Source organism: Ursus americanus, chromosome 30, assembly GCF_024610735.1.
Source record: "Ursus americanus isolate L20-20 chromosome 30, mUrsAme1.1.p, whole genome shotgun sequence".
NCBI lineage: Eukaryota > Metazoa > Chordata > Mammalia > Carnivora > Ursidae > Ursus > Ursus americanus.
In genome coordinates this window covers 20643549-20660268 of record NC_142156.1, presented here as the reverse complement: position 1 = coordinate 20660268, position 16720 = coordinate 20643549, and positions in this window count along the sequence as shown.

Here is a 16720-nt window from a genome sequence, read left to right as displayed (position 1 = left end):
GTCAGGCCCCTCCCCTTCGCGTGTAACCCTCCGCCGGCGCCGAGCCTCGCAAAGGAGTGCTGGCCGCCGCGCCCTACTGCCGTCGGGACTCGAACCCGCGCGCGCGCGCGGTGGGTGGAGCTGCGCAGGCGCGTTGGTCCCGAGCTACCCAACCTCACCTGGGGCTTCAAGGAGTTAAAGCAGCACGGGAAACCTGGAGCTGGAGGCGCTGGCTCATTCCTATGCTCATTCATTCGCTATTGATTTGTTCTTCCGGCAGATTATTGACGGAGCGCCTGCTGGGTACCAGGCACCGTGCAGGGCCTCGCGGATGCAGCAGTGGACGAAGCAGAGTTCCTGCCCTGTGTCAACAGGAGATAAGGGGTGGAAAAGATGTATAAACGTCATACATAGTATAATGCATACAGTAAAATATATAGTATACCAGTGAGTGTCGTATAGATAATACGTATACTGTTATTCATATAATAAAAAGTATTAAGTACTATGGAAAGAAAGCAGGGAAGGATAGAAAAGACGGAAGGAGGAGTGCTTCTATTTAGATAGAGTTGTCAGGGAAGATTCCATTTAAAGGTGACCGTCTACCATTGACTTGAAGCAGGTGACAGGAGTAATGAGCCCTTCAGTATCTGGGGGAAGTTTCCAAGCAGAGATGACAGCAGGTGCTAAGGCCCTGAGGCAGGAGTGTTGGGTGTGGTTAGAGAGCTAGTAAAGTGTCCAGCCTTTTTCTTTGACTTGAGAGACCTGCGGTAGAAGATAAAGTCACGGAAAGAAGAGGTGGCAGCACAAGCGGCTCCTGAGGACCCGGAAGACCGGCTTTTATGATGGGCAAGATGAGACCACTGAAGGTTTTGAGCAGAATAGGGTCATGCTCTGACTGTAGCTGTAATAGGACTCCCTCTGGTTGCTGAGTTGAGAATACTCTTCAGGGAGCAGGTATGTAAGCAGGAAGACCAGTTAGGATGATGTTGAAAGAGATGATGGTGGGGTGCCTGGGTGACTCAGCCAGTTGGGCGGCTGGCTGCCTTCGGGTCAGGTCCTGGGATCAAGCCCTGCACGGGGCTCCCTGCTCAGCGGGGAGCCTGCTTCTCCCTCTCCCGCTCCCTCTGTGCTCTCTCCCTTTCTCTCTGTCAAATAAATAAATAAAATCTTTACCCAAAAAAAGCGGGGGGCGAGAGAGAGATGACGGTGGCAGATGTGGAAATAGAGAGAAAAATGGGACTTGGGGTATATTTTGAAGGTTTATTTATTGCACTCCTACTGTAAGTTGGTTAGCACTGTGCTACGACCTTCCTATATTCCTTGTAACTTATTCTCACAGCAACCCAGTTAGCTCCTCCCAGGCACATTTTTTTTGCGGTGTTGGAGTTTTATGAAGCAACCCCACCACTAAATCACAAACAGCTTCCATCTCTCAATCACCACGAATAAACATAGCTTCTAATTTAAAACAGGATGCTTGCTATATAAACATGACTTCCAGAATACCTCCCTTGACCTCCAAGGCCTAGGGCCAGCTCTGGCTCTGTGTTTGAGTTATCACCTTTGCGAAGGCATGAGTTCATCTTGACCCAGAAGGAGATTCATCTTTGAGGGATTCGTGTTTATGTCCTTTGACACTCAAATGCAAATTCCACAGGAGCAAAATCCTTGTTTCACCAGTTCAACAGGGTTCCTGGAGCCTGATCCATAGTAGGAGCTCAAGAAACAGTCTTTCATTCAGAAATGCCTGGTGTGTGCCTGCCGTGGGCTAGGCAAGGAGCTTCTGCTATGTAAAGCGTAGACCTCACCTTCATGGGCCATGCAAATCAGAGTTTGACTAGGGGATTGGCAGATTCTCATGGAGCAGGCAGAGAGCTAGATTTGTACATCTGATAGCCACTTGATTCATTCTTAATCCCTTCAGCCTGGCCCACCCAACCAGGCACAGCATCTGTAGGGGAACCCAAGGGAGAGGTAAGCTGTAGCCAAAATAGTGGGTACTTGGTCATCACCCCAACACTTACACGCGCACACACACACACACCTTTGGAAATACCTTTTCAGGCCTCACCTTGCTGTCCCACATCCTTCTTAACAAGATCAGAGAGGGGGAAGAGGAAGAGATTCAAAAAAGTTCTTCCCGTTTAAAATGGGAACATCGGGGCACCTGGTGGCTCAGTCCATTAAATGTCTGCCTTCGGCTCAGGTCAGGATCCCAGGGTTCTGGGATTGAGCCCCGCATCGGGCTCCCTGCTCAGTGGGAAGTCGGATTCTCCTCCCTCTGCCTGTTGCTCCCCCTGTTTGTTCTCTCTCTGTGTCAAATAAATAAATAAATCTTTAAAATTAATTAATTGGTTAATTTTAAAAATGGGAACATTGCTGGAAGGGCCCTTCTTGACCAAGAAAGAACCTTAAACTATCTGTTGTCTATGTGCAACCTTCCTTGTGTCTCTGCAATTTCCCTTTTCCCCTTGTACCTGTTGCTCATTTTTCATTTAAGGATCTAGATTGGTACTTTTTTTTTTTTTTTTTGAGAGAGAGAGAGAGTGCGTGCATGTGGTAGGGCACAGAGGAAGAGGGAGAGAATCTTTTTTTTTTTTTTAAGATTTTATTTATTTACTTGAGAGAGAGCACAGAGGGAGAGGGAGAAGCAGACTCTCCGCTAAGCAGGGAGCCCGACTCGGGGCTCGATCTCAGGACCCCGAGATCATGACCTGAGTAGAAGGCAGACACTCAACTGACTGAGCCACCCAGGAGCCCCAGAGGGAGAGAATCTTTTTTTTTTTTTTTAAAGATTTTATTTGTTTATTTGACAGAGATAGAGACAGCCAGCGAGAGAGGGAACACAAGCAGGGGGAGTGGGAGAGGAAGAAGCAGGCTCATAGCGGAAGAGCCTGATGTGGGGCTCGATCCCAAAACGCCGGGATCACGCCCTGAGCCGAAGGCAGACGCTTAACCGCTGTGCCACCCAGGCGCCCCCCAGAGGGAGAGAATCTTAAGCAGGCTCCATGCCCAGGGAGGCTCGATCCCATGACCCTGAAATCATGATCTGAGCTGAAATCAAGAGTTGGAGGCTTAACTGACTGAGGCACTGAGACGCCCCTAGACTGGTACTATTTATACACCACACCCCCTATCTGAGCTTCCCCCTCTTATTTCTAGGTACTTCAAAACTTCTTAACAGAATACAGAAATTTGCCAGGCCAGATACACTCACCCTTCATCAGAGGGCTGACCTCCCGGTCCTTTCTCTGGAATCCACCCTGTTGCACCCTCACGTATGAGCTCACCTACATTCCTTTTTATTTCTCCCACTCTGGTGTGCATTAAGTTACGCTTTCCATCTTCCAAAGCTCTTGCTATTATAAGGTGACCGTTAACCAATATAGGAAATGATGCAAACATAGGGGGTCCTCTGGAATATGTTGAAAGCAGCTTCAAGAGAAAAACATTAAGTGTTTGGAAGTAGTAAAGAGTTTTCCAAAAAGGCCCAAACTGATGGTCGGGAAGAGGAGTGGGGCATAGTTGGGGTACGAGTCAGGGTTATCTGAAAGTCCACATGTTTTTGACACTACGAATCTCATTTTTCTCCCCTCTTCCCAAAGCATGATATTTCTTTGTACAAGAAACAAATGCCATGATGCTACAATGCAGCTGGAAAAGAACCCCATCTTTCCTCTGAGAGGCAGCTGGAAGTAATGCCGACTCTGAGAGCCATCCACCTACTAGGAACGCCACAAAGTCCAACTTTGGAGCCTCTCCTGGGAGGATTGTGCCCAACCCAAGGGATTGTATCCTGACTTAAGTTGACATTAGAAAGTTTCATCATAGGGGTGCCTGGGTGGCTCAGCCATTAAGCGTCTGCCTTTGGCTCAGGGCCTGATCCCGGTGTTCTGGGATCAATCCCTGCATCAGGCTCCTCTGCTGGGAGCCTGCTTCTTCCTCTCCCACTCCCCCTGCTTGTGTTCCCTCTCTCGCTGGCTGTCTCTCTCTCTGTCAAATAAATAAATAAAATCTTAAAAAAAAAAAAAAAGAAGAAAGTTTCATCATAGGCTTAAATGGACATCTCTTTTAAACTGAGGGTTTCAGGGGCACCTGGGTGGCTCAGTCGGTGAAGCAACTGCCTTCGGCTCAGTTCATGATCCCAGCATCCTAGGATTGAGCCCCGAGTGGAACTCCCTGCTCAGCGGGGAGTCTGCTTGTCCCTTTCCTTCTGCTCCTCCCCCTGATCGTGCTCTCTCTCTCTCTCACTTGTTCGCTCTTTCTCAAATAAATAAATAAAAGCATTTAAAAAATAAACTGAGGGTTTTTAAAACAAAATAAAATGAGGATTTGCTCTCATTGGAATGAATACATTCTGACATAATTGAATACCATATATGTGTATCTGTCTTATTAAGGAGACCAAATCTGAAAGAAAGTGCATTTAAAAAAGTATTCGTGGATGTTCTTCAATGTATCTTGAGACGTTTAGAAGAACTAGAAAAATATTTAAAAGTAAAAAGTGAATCAGTGTGTTGGTAAGTTTCACTTGTTTGGTTATTCTAAAATCAGTACATTTCCACCCAGGCCAAACTTCACCCTTAGGAGACAAGTCTAAGCCAGAGAGAGATGAAAGAATGACATTTACTCATCCAAGGAGGTTTGGGAGCAGAGTTGCTGGTCATACCCCAGGGCAAGGCACAACGGGAATCAGGAGGAGTTCATAGTAAGCCTCTGGCACTGTCAAGTGGGTGAAGGAGGATTGAGAACATAGATACTTTCTCAGCAATCAGAGGGACAGTGTAAGTATGAGATTGACTATCTGTCAATTAATTTTGTAAAAGCAGCAGTGCGTCCACGTGGCCCCTAGAAACGGTCCCCCAGGGACCAATGTGCCCACTGGTCTAAGCCAATCACAGCGCTCCTTCTTCTCCTTCGCCGAATTGGCTCGTGGGTGGGCACGTGACCAAATCCCGGCCAATGAGCTCGAAGGGGCGTGTATGGGGGGAACGGCGCCGAGTTTCCCCTGGGAGGACCAGGTCCTCTTGCAGGGGTCTGCGATGGGCATTTGGAAACCCTAAGGAGCACGACGCAAGAAAGCCTCTAAGCAGAGGATGGCGGAGCAGACCAGGAGGAAGAGCCGAATCCTCTCGCCGAGATGCCGAGCAAGCCTGTGACTAGCCACGGCCTTCTGGCTGAATAAATAGTAACTCATCACGGTTTAAACCGCAGGGCGTCGGATTGGCGTAACTTGCTGCAAAAGCATTCTAACCGAAACAATCACCAAAGGTCATTCCACTTGCGCTCTCCCGTGAAGGGGCTTGTGTTCACTCTAGCCCCTTCATCACCGACGTGAGATGGCCTAGAACACCTGATCTGAAGATACGCAGGCATCAGTAACAACTAGGGTGTGTCGGATCCCCAAACTAGTATCACCCTATCACAGCCTGAAGATTCTTCACGTAAGAGAAAGGGAAAGCATCTAACCCAGTGCTGATCTTTGGGAGGAACCTTCCAGAGAGAGGACATAGTAAGTGCAAAAGCCGTGAGTTATGCTTGGCACAAATTGAAGTGGGTATCCAGGACCTTGGGAAGCCACAGAGTAAGGACCGTGGATTTTATTTAAAGTGTGATTAGAAGCCATCTGGGAAGTTTTGAGTAGGGGAGTGATGTGACATATTTTGAGAGCATTATTCTAGCTGCTGTGCAGTAATAGAATGAGTGGGATTGAGTTTGGAGTAGGATGGAGGGAAATGTTGCAGAGGTTCACGTGGGGTACCATGGGGCTTGACTAGGGTGGAAAGGTGGGAGATGTTGAGAAGGAGAGAGAGGGAGAGACAGAGAGAGATCCATGTACCTATATATGAATATAAGCTTAGATAGAGATACATCTTTAAATATCTATGTATACATAGAGGTATTTTGGAAGGTAGGCCAAGAGGATAGAGTGTGGGGTTAGATAGCAGATAGCAGTGCTTGGGGTCCAGACAAGATGAGAACAACTTCTAGCTTAGGATGGACTTTCCCCAAGTCATAACCAAAGGAGTAATGCGTAGGACTCAGTGGAGAAAAGACCAGAAGGGGCAAGAAGCTGACATATTTCCATTTCCTAAGGCTGCTGACACAGAAGGCTCTCTCAGGCTAGTCCGGGAGAAAGGTGAATCATGAGTCCAAACAGAGACTCAGCCAAGTTCCCTGGGTTCATCAGGCAAAAGGCTTGTTGGAGGGTTTCTTTTTCTGGCCTCTGTGGTGTGGTTGCCTCAACCCTCCCTGTCTGCCCACGGGGCTGTGGAACTCCAGTGGATGCCAGCTACCAAGGGCCAGATGTGCCTAAAGGGATGTCCCGAAGTTCAACCTCTGTGCCTCCCCTCCAACCACAGAAGACAGCAGAGGGGGAAATGTAGTCACAACCCAAGGAGAGGGATACATAGGTGGTGGGATAGGCATCCAATAAATACGATCCAGCAGCCAAAAGGGACGCTCTCTAGATGGGTCAGCACAACGAACCCCAAAAACATAATGTTGAGCAAAAATGCAAGGTTCATGGGGCACCTGGGTAGCGCAGTCGTTAAGTGGCTGCCTTCGGCTCAGGGCGTGATCCCGGCGTTCTGGGATCGAGCCCCGCATCGGGCTCTTCTGCGGGGAGCCTGCTTCGTCCTCTCCCACTCCCCCTGCTTGTGTTCCCTCTCTCGCTGGCTGTCTCTCTGTCAAATAAATAAATAAAATCTTAAAAAAAAAAATGCAAGGTTCAGAAGCATACAGACTTTCACAGAAAGGGGAAAAGCAGGTAAAACCCCAAAATAGCTGGCTTAGGAATACATACATGTTAGAGAAACATAAAGAAATGCAAAGAAATGTGTATCAACATTCAGGGCACAGGGTTCTTCTAGGAGAAGGGAATGAATTTAGGGAGGGGCCTCCAAGATGCCGGTCACACCCTATTAAACTGGATCATGCGAACACGGTGCACATTTATTAGTCTTTAAAATGTACCTACATACTATATCCAGTCTTTTTGTATGCTTCATACTTTCCACAATTAAAAGTAAATAAATAAAGGACCCCTGGATGGTTCAGTCAGTTGAGTATCTGACCCTTGATCTCAGCTCAGGTCTTGATCTCATGGTCATGAGATCCTACTTTAAGAAGGAAGGAAGGAAGGAAGGAAGGAAGGAAGGAAGGAAGGAAGGAAGGAAGGAAGGAAGGAGGAAGAAAGGAAGGTAGGAGGGGAGGAAAGAAGGAGGGAGGGAGGGAGGAAGGAAGGGAGGGTGGAAGGAAGGAGGGAGGGAGGGAGGGAGGAAGGAAGGGATGAAGGAAGGGGGAAGGAAGGAAGGAAAAAGGAAGGAAAAAAGAAAAGAAAGGAAAAGAAAGAGAAAAAAGTAAATAATTAAAACTCTGGTGACATCCATGACTCTCTTACTTCACCAAGCCTAGACTGAAAAATTGTAAACCAACTTCAAGTCTGTCAATAGGAGAAAGGCTGGTAAAGTGCAGTACATTCCAGACCTTGCAATACCGTGTATGTCAGTTAAAACAGCAACATTGACCTACAAACAGCCTAGTCCTCAAAGAGACCGTTCAGAAGGAAGAGCAAGATGTAGACAAGATCTACAGCTGTAGGAGATACATGGAAGATACCAGTTTTGTTTAAAAATACATATTTCTTCTTTGGCACATATAATATATATTCTCCACATACGAATACACGTGTAGGAAAGATAGTGTAGGGGCGTTGAGTGATGGCCCCTCCAAAAGATATGTCCACCTGGAACCTGAGAATATGACCTTATTTGGAAAAAGCGTCTTCTCAGATGTCATTAAGGCAAGGATCTTGAGATTCGATCATTCTAGATTACCCACATAGCCCCTAAATCTAATGACAAGTATCCTTATAAGAGGCACACAGAGGAGACACAAGTGTCAATGGAGACAAAGGCTGGAGGGATGCAGCCACAGGCCAAGGAGTACCAGGAGCCACCAAAAGCTGGACAAGGCAGGGAAGGAATCTCCCCTAGAGACTTCAGAGGGAGCACAGCCCTGTCCGCACCTTCCAGAGCTGCGACAGAATGAATTGCTGTTGTTGTCAGCTAGCAGGTTTGTAGTAATTTCTTAGAGCAACCCCAAGGCGACTAATACAAATATTCAATCAGCTGCAAACAGTGGTCACCTCTGGGGAGGGAGGACCAGACACTGTAGGCTTGTCTTTCATGTCCCCATTTTTTTATAAGAGGAATGACTCCATTATTCTTTGCAGCGTTAAAACTTATTATCTTGGGGGAGGGGGAGCGCCTGGCTGGCTCAGTAAGTACAGCATGTGACTCTGGATCTCGGAGTCATGAGTTTGAGCCCCACGTTGGGGTAGAATTTATTTTAAAACTCTGTCTTTGTTTACCAGGGCATGATCTGCTTCCCCTTAGAAGCCATGAGCCCGGCACCCGGGGGATGATCTGTAAACATCTGTAGAATCAATAAATGAAGGATCGTGGTTTCTGCAGGTACTTGCAAACGGGGGTCAGTGCTCAGAGCCTCCCGCTTCAACCCTTTTCTGTCCTTAAGACCGGAAAGGAAGATTTCCGTGGGCTCAGTCGGGACAGGGATCTCCATCATTCACCAATGGTTTTCGACCTAGAATGGGTCAGGGGCTGCAAGAATGAACAAGGCAAGCATGGTGGGCAGCCTCCCCACGCACACCCGAGCTCACCAGCCAGACAGAGAATGATGAGATGAGAACACTCCAAATCAACACTCAGGTTTCTCCAGCAGGATGTTTCTGAATAGACTGAGTAAAAATATATTCCTGAGACACGTTTTCTATTCAATATTCAAGAAAAAAAATCAGAAGATTAAATTCTTATTCTCTGAATCTAATTCAAGACTATTACGCCATAAAACATCATTTTCTGGTAAGTTGGTAAATCTGGCCAATTCTGAAAATCCACTGACTTGATTATTTGGCATACTGGCTTTTGGCAAATTGGTTTTTGAAGCCCTGGACCACTTCTGCTGGGCTCACCTGGGACAGACATCTGTCACTAGTGTCAAATGCCACCCCCTCAAACAGCCAGCCAGTAACTGTGTAAGCAATCCTCCCATCTTCTGCAGGAACTCTGCCTAGTATTTCATTTTGCTTCCTTCGCAGTACAAGTCTAAATCATCCTGCTTATTAATTTGTTTACTTTTTTATATTTTTTTAAGATTTTATTTATTTGTCAGAGAGAGACAGAGCACTAGCAGGGGGAGAGGCAGGCAGAGGGAGAAGCAGGCTCCCCACTGAGCAAGGAGCCTGAGGTGGGACTTGATCCCAGGACCTGAGCCACCCAGGCATCCCTAACTCTTTTTTTTTTTTTTTAAGATTTTATTTATTTATTTGAGAGAGAGAAACAGAGCAAGCCAGAGAGCATGAGCTGGGGGCGGGGGGAGAGGGAGAAGCAGACTCCCCACTGGGTTTCTTACTGTTTTCTGTGTAACACTCAACTACTGAACATCGCCCACAACCCAGTGATATACTATGAACAGGGTTCTAGACAGTGCTAACCTTTATTAGCCTAGTACTAATGGTGAAACAGACATTCCCACCAGCAGACGCCTCACATCCGAAGCTTGCCATGGTTTCCCCTCTGGCTTGTTTTTAACAGGGCAAGGAAAGGTGACCTGATGAGGTGACTGCCCACCCCCTGGTTTGATTTGGCTTCTTTCTCCTCTTTCACAAGTGTAAAGTTCTCAGTAGAGAAGCCAGGCTTCCAGAGAAAAGGATCATGAAAAATACCAAGTCTCTAGTGGATTCGGAGGGCGAATGGTGAAGGAAGGGGCTGGGTGGTGTAATAAGATGCAAAGAAGGGTACAGGGTACCTGGGTGGCTCGTGGGTTAAGTCTTGGTTTTGGCTCAGGTCATGATCTCAGGGTCCTGGAATCAAGTCCCACGAGGGGCTCTTTGCTCAGCAGGGAGTGGGCTTGAGGATTCTCCCTTTCCCTCTGCCCCTCCCCCTGCTCATGTGCTCGCTCTCTCAAATTAGTAAATCTTAAAACAAAACAAAACAAAAAAATGCAAAGAAGTCTTGGGCTCCGGCGGTAGGTAGCCTGTGACTCTTAATCTCAGAGTCCTGATTGGAGCCCCATGTTGGGTGTAGATACTACTTAAATAAATAAACTTTAAAATGCAAATAAGTCTCTCTCTCTCTCTCTCTCTCTCTCACACACACACACACACACACACACACACACACTTCCCTTTCCCACTTTATACCATCTCGTGTGCACGTAGTACAAGTCCTCCAAGAAGGCTGCTCCTCGTTTGGAAACATCTCCCCCCCCCCCCCCGTCTCATTGCATGGGGTACTATCCAAAGCAGCGCCCAGAGTCTGCCTGCTCTGAGCCTGTTTTCACCGGGAGCACTCATGCCCATCCGAATGACGTCCTCTGGGCTCCTGCAAGCTCCCAGACAACACCTGGCTCCTGCCACCTGCTTCCCGGCTGCACTAGCGGCTCCATGCATACTCATGACAACGCCAAAGAACCCGAGGATTCAGAGTCTCGCTTATCTGTGTCATCAAGCCTATATTGTGCACTTCTTTCGTACATTTCGGGCACTGTAAGCCTTTATTTACTTGTATTCATGATTCCTCTTGGTGGGTGTTGTTGTTGTTGTTGTTGTTGTTGTTGTTGTTGTTGTTGTTGTAATGCATTCTTTAGGCTGCCACGCCAGAGTGTGTATCGGCGGGAAGGGTCCTGGGAAGTGGGGAAAGCCCCCTGAGGACAAGGCTGCCCAGAGCTGCTGCTCATTTCTCCCCTACTTGGCGCGCCCGCAACTCCGCCCGCCTACCCCTCCAGGGACCTACCGAACCCTCCTGGCGCCTCCGGCCGCTCACGCCCGCTCGGCGGAAGGATCCAAGCCACCCCGCCACGCCACACCCGGAACGCACTGTGATTGGCTGGCGGAGACCTGGCCTCACATCAGCCCAGTCAGCCTCGCGGTGGCGAGACGGTCTGAGCACCAACCAATCGCAAGACGCTCCGGTGCGCGAGCCGCGCGTCTCAGCCAATCCAAAAGGCAAACCAGGAAAAGGCGTGCCCAATCGGAGCTGCGCGTGAGGGCGGGGTCACCCTCGACCGTGAAGGCCGACCGCTGTCACCTTGATCACCCTGCCAGTCCCCGGGCGAGTTGGTCCGGTCCCACCAGCTTGTTTTCTGCCCGCCCTCAAGTAGTCACCCTTGGCCTCACTGCCTCACAGCCTCGAGCTCCACTCTCGTGCGGAGCCTCTGGGACATGTCTATCCTTCCCTGTCTGTATTCTGATGTGCGTGCTGCGGGTGCCCGACTGCGAGGCTCGGTGCACGTGGGGCCTCGATGGGAACCCCATCAAGGCCGGCGGGGAGGAGGTGATGCAAAGTCCTCGGATAACTCAAGTTCCTAAGGCTGGCTTGCACTCTCGATGCTTATTTTAAATGTTTGCATTCAATAAGGAGGTGCTTTTAATTGACGCCATAATCTCTTAAATTTTGAAAGTCGAACTTGAAACCTTTGCGGAGGTGGGAGCCAGAGCCAAGTGAAATAAATATAAAAAATATCTAACTATGACTGAAAACACTAAAGTAGGATGGGAGAGGAATAGGACTCTCCAATCAGATAGCTATAGAAACGAAGAGAGAATTTAACCTGAGCTCGTAGCCCCGGGCTCTCGTAGGGCTACACACGGCTACCCTCCCTTTGGGTCTATTGTCACCATTCTATTCTTTCAGATGTTTTCTAAACATAGAGCTTTAGATAGAAGAGGCGCAGTTCATACATGAACTCTCAGCTGTCAAAAATCATCTTTTATATATATATATTTTTTAATTTTTGTAAGATTTTATTTTTAAATAATGTCTACACCCACCGTGGGACTTGAATTTACAACCCTGAGATCAAGAGCTGGGGGCTCCACTGACTGAGCCAGCCAGGCACCCCCAAAACCAACTCTTTTTAACGATGGTATTTTTTTCTCGCCAAGCCTATCCACAGGCTGGAACTAAAACACCCCGAGAAAAACTTTGACACAGAAGAATAAATGTGAGAGAGGCCAGAATTTATTGTCATAATGCAAGGTAAATTGCAGGCCATCGTCTTAGCACCGGTGATGAAAACGTCATGTCAACATTGATGGGAGGAGCTTTCCTGACTTTATCTAGGCTTGAAACAGGTGTGATTGTGTCATCCTTTCTTTAGGCTACACCTCTCACTCCAGCTCACATGGGGATGTGATCACACATTCTTTGATGAGATAACCTCTTTGTGGATGTTTCTTTTGCTAATTCTTTTTTTTTTTAAGATTTTATTTATTTGATAGAGCGAGAGAGGGAACACAAGCAGAAGGGGAGTGGGAGAGGGAGAAGCAGGCTCCCTGATGTGCAGGGAGCCCGATGTGGGGCTCGATCCCAGGACTCTCGGATTGTGACCAGAGCCAAAGGCAGATGCTTATCAACTGAGCCACCCAGGAGCCCCTCTTTTGCTAATTCTTTTAATATTCAATTTCATGCCCTTGTCATGTACATTTTCCCAATCAGTATGTTTTATGATTTAATCAATTTCCAGTTCACAGAAGCTTTCTAATATTGAAGTCAAGTGTGGACTTAAGAATGAAAAAATGTAGGGGCGCCTGGGTGGCTCAGTTGTTAAGCGTCTGCCTTTGTCTCAGGGCCTGATCCCAGGGTTCTGTGATCAAGCCCCGCATCGGGCTCCCTGCTCCGCTGGGAGCCTGCTTCTTCCTCTCCCACTCCCCCTGCTTGTGTTCCCTCTCTTGCTGGCTGTCTCTCTCTCTCTGTCAAATAAATAAATAAAATCTTCAAAAAAAAAAAAGAATGAAAAAATGTATTTCAGAACTGATTGGAAATAGTTGGCATTATGTTTTTAGTGACTGTAAGGATGAATGTCATAGCTGACTTAGGGTGAATGGACCCACACACCTTTGCTGCAGAACACACAAAATCTTACTGAAGGATAGCCCAAATCCCAGGGCCCGAAGGGAATTGGCCCTCCTTTAAAGAGCCATGGGATTAAATACTACTGGTCATTCTGATTTTACTCTGATTAATAATGCTTACCCTAATTGTGTCACGACTAAAGTAGACAGGACAAAGGGGGTGCTCAGAAAAAAAAACAAAACAAGCGTATCCGTTAGACTAATGATGTAAATGCACATTTTCATTCAATTGCCAATAATTTGGCTTCAAATTCTCTACTAATGGAAAGATGGAATGAAATTAACAGCCTACTTCCTAGAAAACTAGAAGCAAAACTGAACCCTTAATGTCAAATTGTGTTTCTTCTGTTACATTGGATAATAATATTATATTGTTATAAGTTATACAGTATCATATGTATAATAATGTCGTACTGTGTCACATAATGTTATGTTGTCTTATTATATAATATTATATAATAATGTTATGTTGTGTCATTATATAATACTGTTATAGTGTATTATACTGTATAATTATTATGTTATATTATATAATAATGTTATATAGCATCATATTTACACCAAATACAACAACCTGCATAAAAGCCATAGACACATGGAGACTTAGTGTAAATAAATCACCTTAGGAAGTGCAGTTTTTGGTCAATAAGGAAATGGCTAAATAAATTATGGCCTATCCACAAAAGGGGATACTAGCCAAAGAATGTGACAGCTGGCTGAGATCTATGTACAAAAATACCAGATTCCAGGAAAGTGCAGATAGTATGCTATAATTTGTGTTAAAGAATGGCATATACATGTCTGTTGTGTAGTCGCTGGATACCCCTAGCACTGCTGACAGAGTCGCCTCACTGAACACACTCTTGTACCTCTGAAGCATGTACTATGTGATTGCTTGCTTTTGCCAGTGAGCCTCAAACTTTGTGGTTCAGGACAGCTATGAACTGAGTCACCCCACCCCATTCATATGTAGAACCCTAACCCCTCACCTCTAACCCCCAGTGTGATAGTATGGGGGGGGGGGTCTTTGGGAGGTGATGAGGTCATGGAGCCTCAAGGGTGGGATTTGTGCCCTCATAAAGGAGACCCCAGAGAGCTCCCTCACCCTTCTGCCACATGAGGACACAGGGAGAGAGGACTGTCATCTATGAACCAGGAAACAGACCTCAGCAGGCACCAACTCTCTGGCCCCTTGACCTTGGACTTCCCAGCCTCCAGAACTGTGAGAAATGAATGTTTGTTTTTTAAGTCACCCAGTCTGTGGTACTTTTGTTACAGAAGCCCAAAGAGAGTAAGGCAAGGGCCTTTTTACACCTTTTAACCTACTGAGGATCCCAAAAGCTTCTGTTTCCTTGGGTTACGTCTATCAATTCGGATTAACAGTAAAGTTAGAAATAATTTTACGAAATTAAAAATAAAAAGTGAGAAACCAAAAAATACATGTATTCGTTTCCAAATAACAATGATAGGGGTACCTGGCTGGCTCAATTTGTTGAGCGTCCGATTCTTGGTGTCAGCTCAGGCCGTGATGTCAGGGTCCTGAGAGCGAGCCCTGCATGGGCTCTGTGTTGGGTGTGGGGTTGGCCTGAGATTCTCTCTCCCTCTGCCCCTCATCCACTCTAAAAAATTAAAATAACAATGATAAACCCATGGCACACTACCATAAACAACGTATTTGTATGACAAATACCTATACTTTGGGGGAAAAAATCAGTGAGAAGACTAGCATTCTATATGTCTGCTAATCTCCAATGTCTAACTTAATCAAAGACCACTGGCTCCTCATCCCCGTGTGGCCATTCACCAGTCGTGATAGCATCTCTGGTAGCCTCTGGAAAACCCCATTGTATATTTGTGACAGAATGAGAGTGGAAAATGCAGATGGCTAATTATTAATAGTATTTTACGTAGCTAGAGGAACGCACACCACACTTTGAGAACTGCAGGCTTTTCCAAATGATGAATGATGTCTTTCCAAGCCTCCAAGGGCTCCTCCACGCAAAAAAAATAAAGCAAAATAAATAAATTAAAATTTTATATATGCATATGGGGTAACATTCAAATGATTTTACACAATCCACGCAGGTTGTTCTAAGAAAAGGATCTGAAAACAAAGGGAGGCAATGTTGCAGTCTTTTGAAATCTAAGTTGGTAAGAGCACATTTGGTCCCCGGTTTTGTGTGATTCCTGCGGCAAGAACGATTTCACTCTACCTGCGACAAGACCTTAAATCCTAGGAAAACAATGGGTCTCTTTGAAGAGAACAGGGCATCCTGAGATCCCTGAAAAACAAACGTAGAAGAGACGAATCCAAGCTGGGGGTTTTCCTGAACGTCTAATCTGTAAATGCACGTGAAGCTCCGACTTTCCCAGCATGGCTGGACAGGAGAATCTCCAAAGGCGTGCATTTATAAATTCTCAGACTGCCAGGAGGAAAGAGCGCTCCGTGTAAAGAATGACGGAACAGAAGGTGCTCTCTGTGCCTACGCGTGCAGTGGGACAGAGCCCTTGGGTTTCAGTCCTGGCTCCCTGCACTCCCATGTTAGCTGTGCCACTTTATACAAGTCACTTAACATCTCTGGGCCCCGCACGAAATAGGAATTCGTTGTAAGGCTTACATTTTTTAAAAATCGATAAGCCGTAAAGCAAATACTATTGATCCTTGCTCCTAGCTGTCACCCTTCAGAGTAGATGGTGGTTATTTGGATTTTGGGATTTTTTTTTTAAAGTTTTGTTTTGTTTTGTTTTGTTTGTTTTTAAGGAATCTCTACCCTCAGCGTGGAGAGCGAGAGTCACATGCTCCACCAACTGAGTCAGCCAGGCACCCCTTGAGTTTTTTGATTGTCAGGATTTATAGTCATTGTTTCCTTAGGGTCACCAACGAATATCTCCATGGATTCAAGTTCAAAAACACAAAAACGAACAGAAAAACCCCATGAAAGCTACAGCTTTCCCAGGGGGGAGAAGCTGGAGTGGCTGGAGCGACTTCTGCCTTTAGGGAGGTAGCCTGCAAGACTGGGCTCTCACCCAGGTTCCCGGAGGACTAGCCATTTGACCTTGGGCAATGTTCCTCAACCCCTCTGAGCCTGGGTGTTCCCCTTTTCATTACCAAGATAATCCCTTCTTAGCAGAGCGGTTGTGTAATTCCCACAAGCTGGGGCAGGTAGAGCTCACAGAAGGCTTAGTTTATAGTGACTGCTGTCATTTGTGGGGGAACAGACAGTCACCACCCCTCTCTCATCACCTCCTACAGCAAATTGTGGTGCTCTTGGTCCTAAAAACTCAGCTAAAGGAAAACTCTCTGCTCACAACACTCTGGAACCAATGTATGGAGTTATCCCTCGCATTAAGCAAATCTGACACTAGCTACCCAGACTTAGTGCAGGCGCCACGGGTGAAGGGTAGAGTCCCCAAAACCATGCCCCGCCTTCAGACGTCAATCCCAAGGTCAAGGACCCCGGGGTTGTCCTCACTTCTGTTGGACTTGGTGACAAATCAGAGGTTCCATGACTGCCTCCTTGGGTTCAATAATGTGCTAGAAAGGCTCACAGAACTCAGGGAAACACTTCATGCACTATTACTGGTTTATTATGTGTTAATTAAAGATGCCCAGCTGTTCATTGAGATGATACCTTTCAGTAAATGAATTTTTTTTTTTTTTGAGAAAAAACTGATCGTACCAAGTATTGGTGGGGATGTAGAGGAACTAGAATTGTCATATACAGCTAGTGAAAATGTGGGTACAAACACCTCAGAAAACAGTTTTCTGACAAATTAAACGTATGCCTGTTATAGGATCCA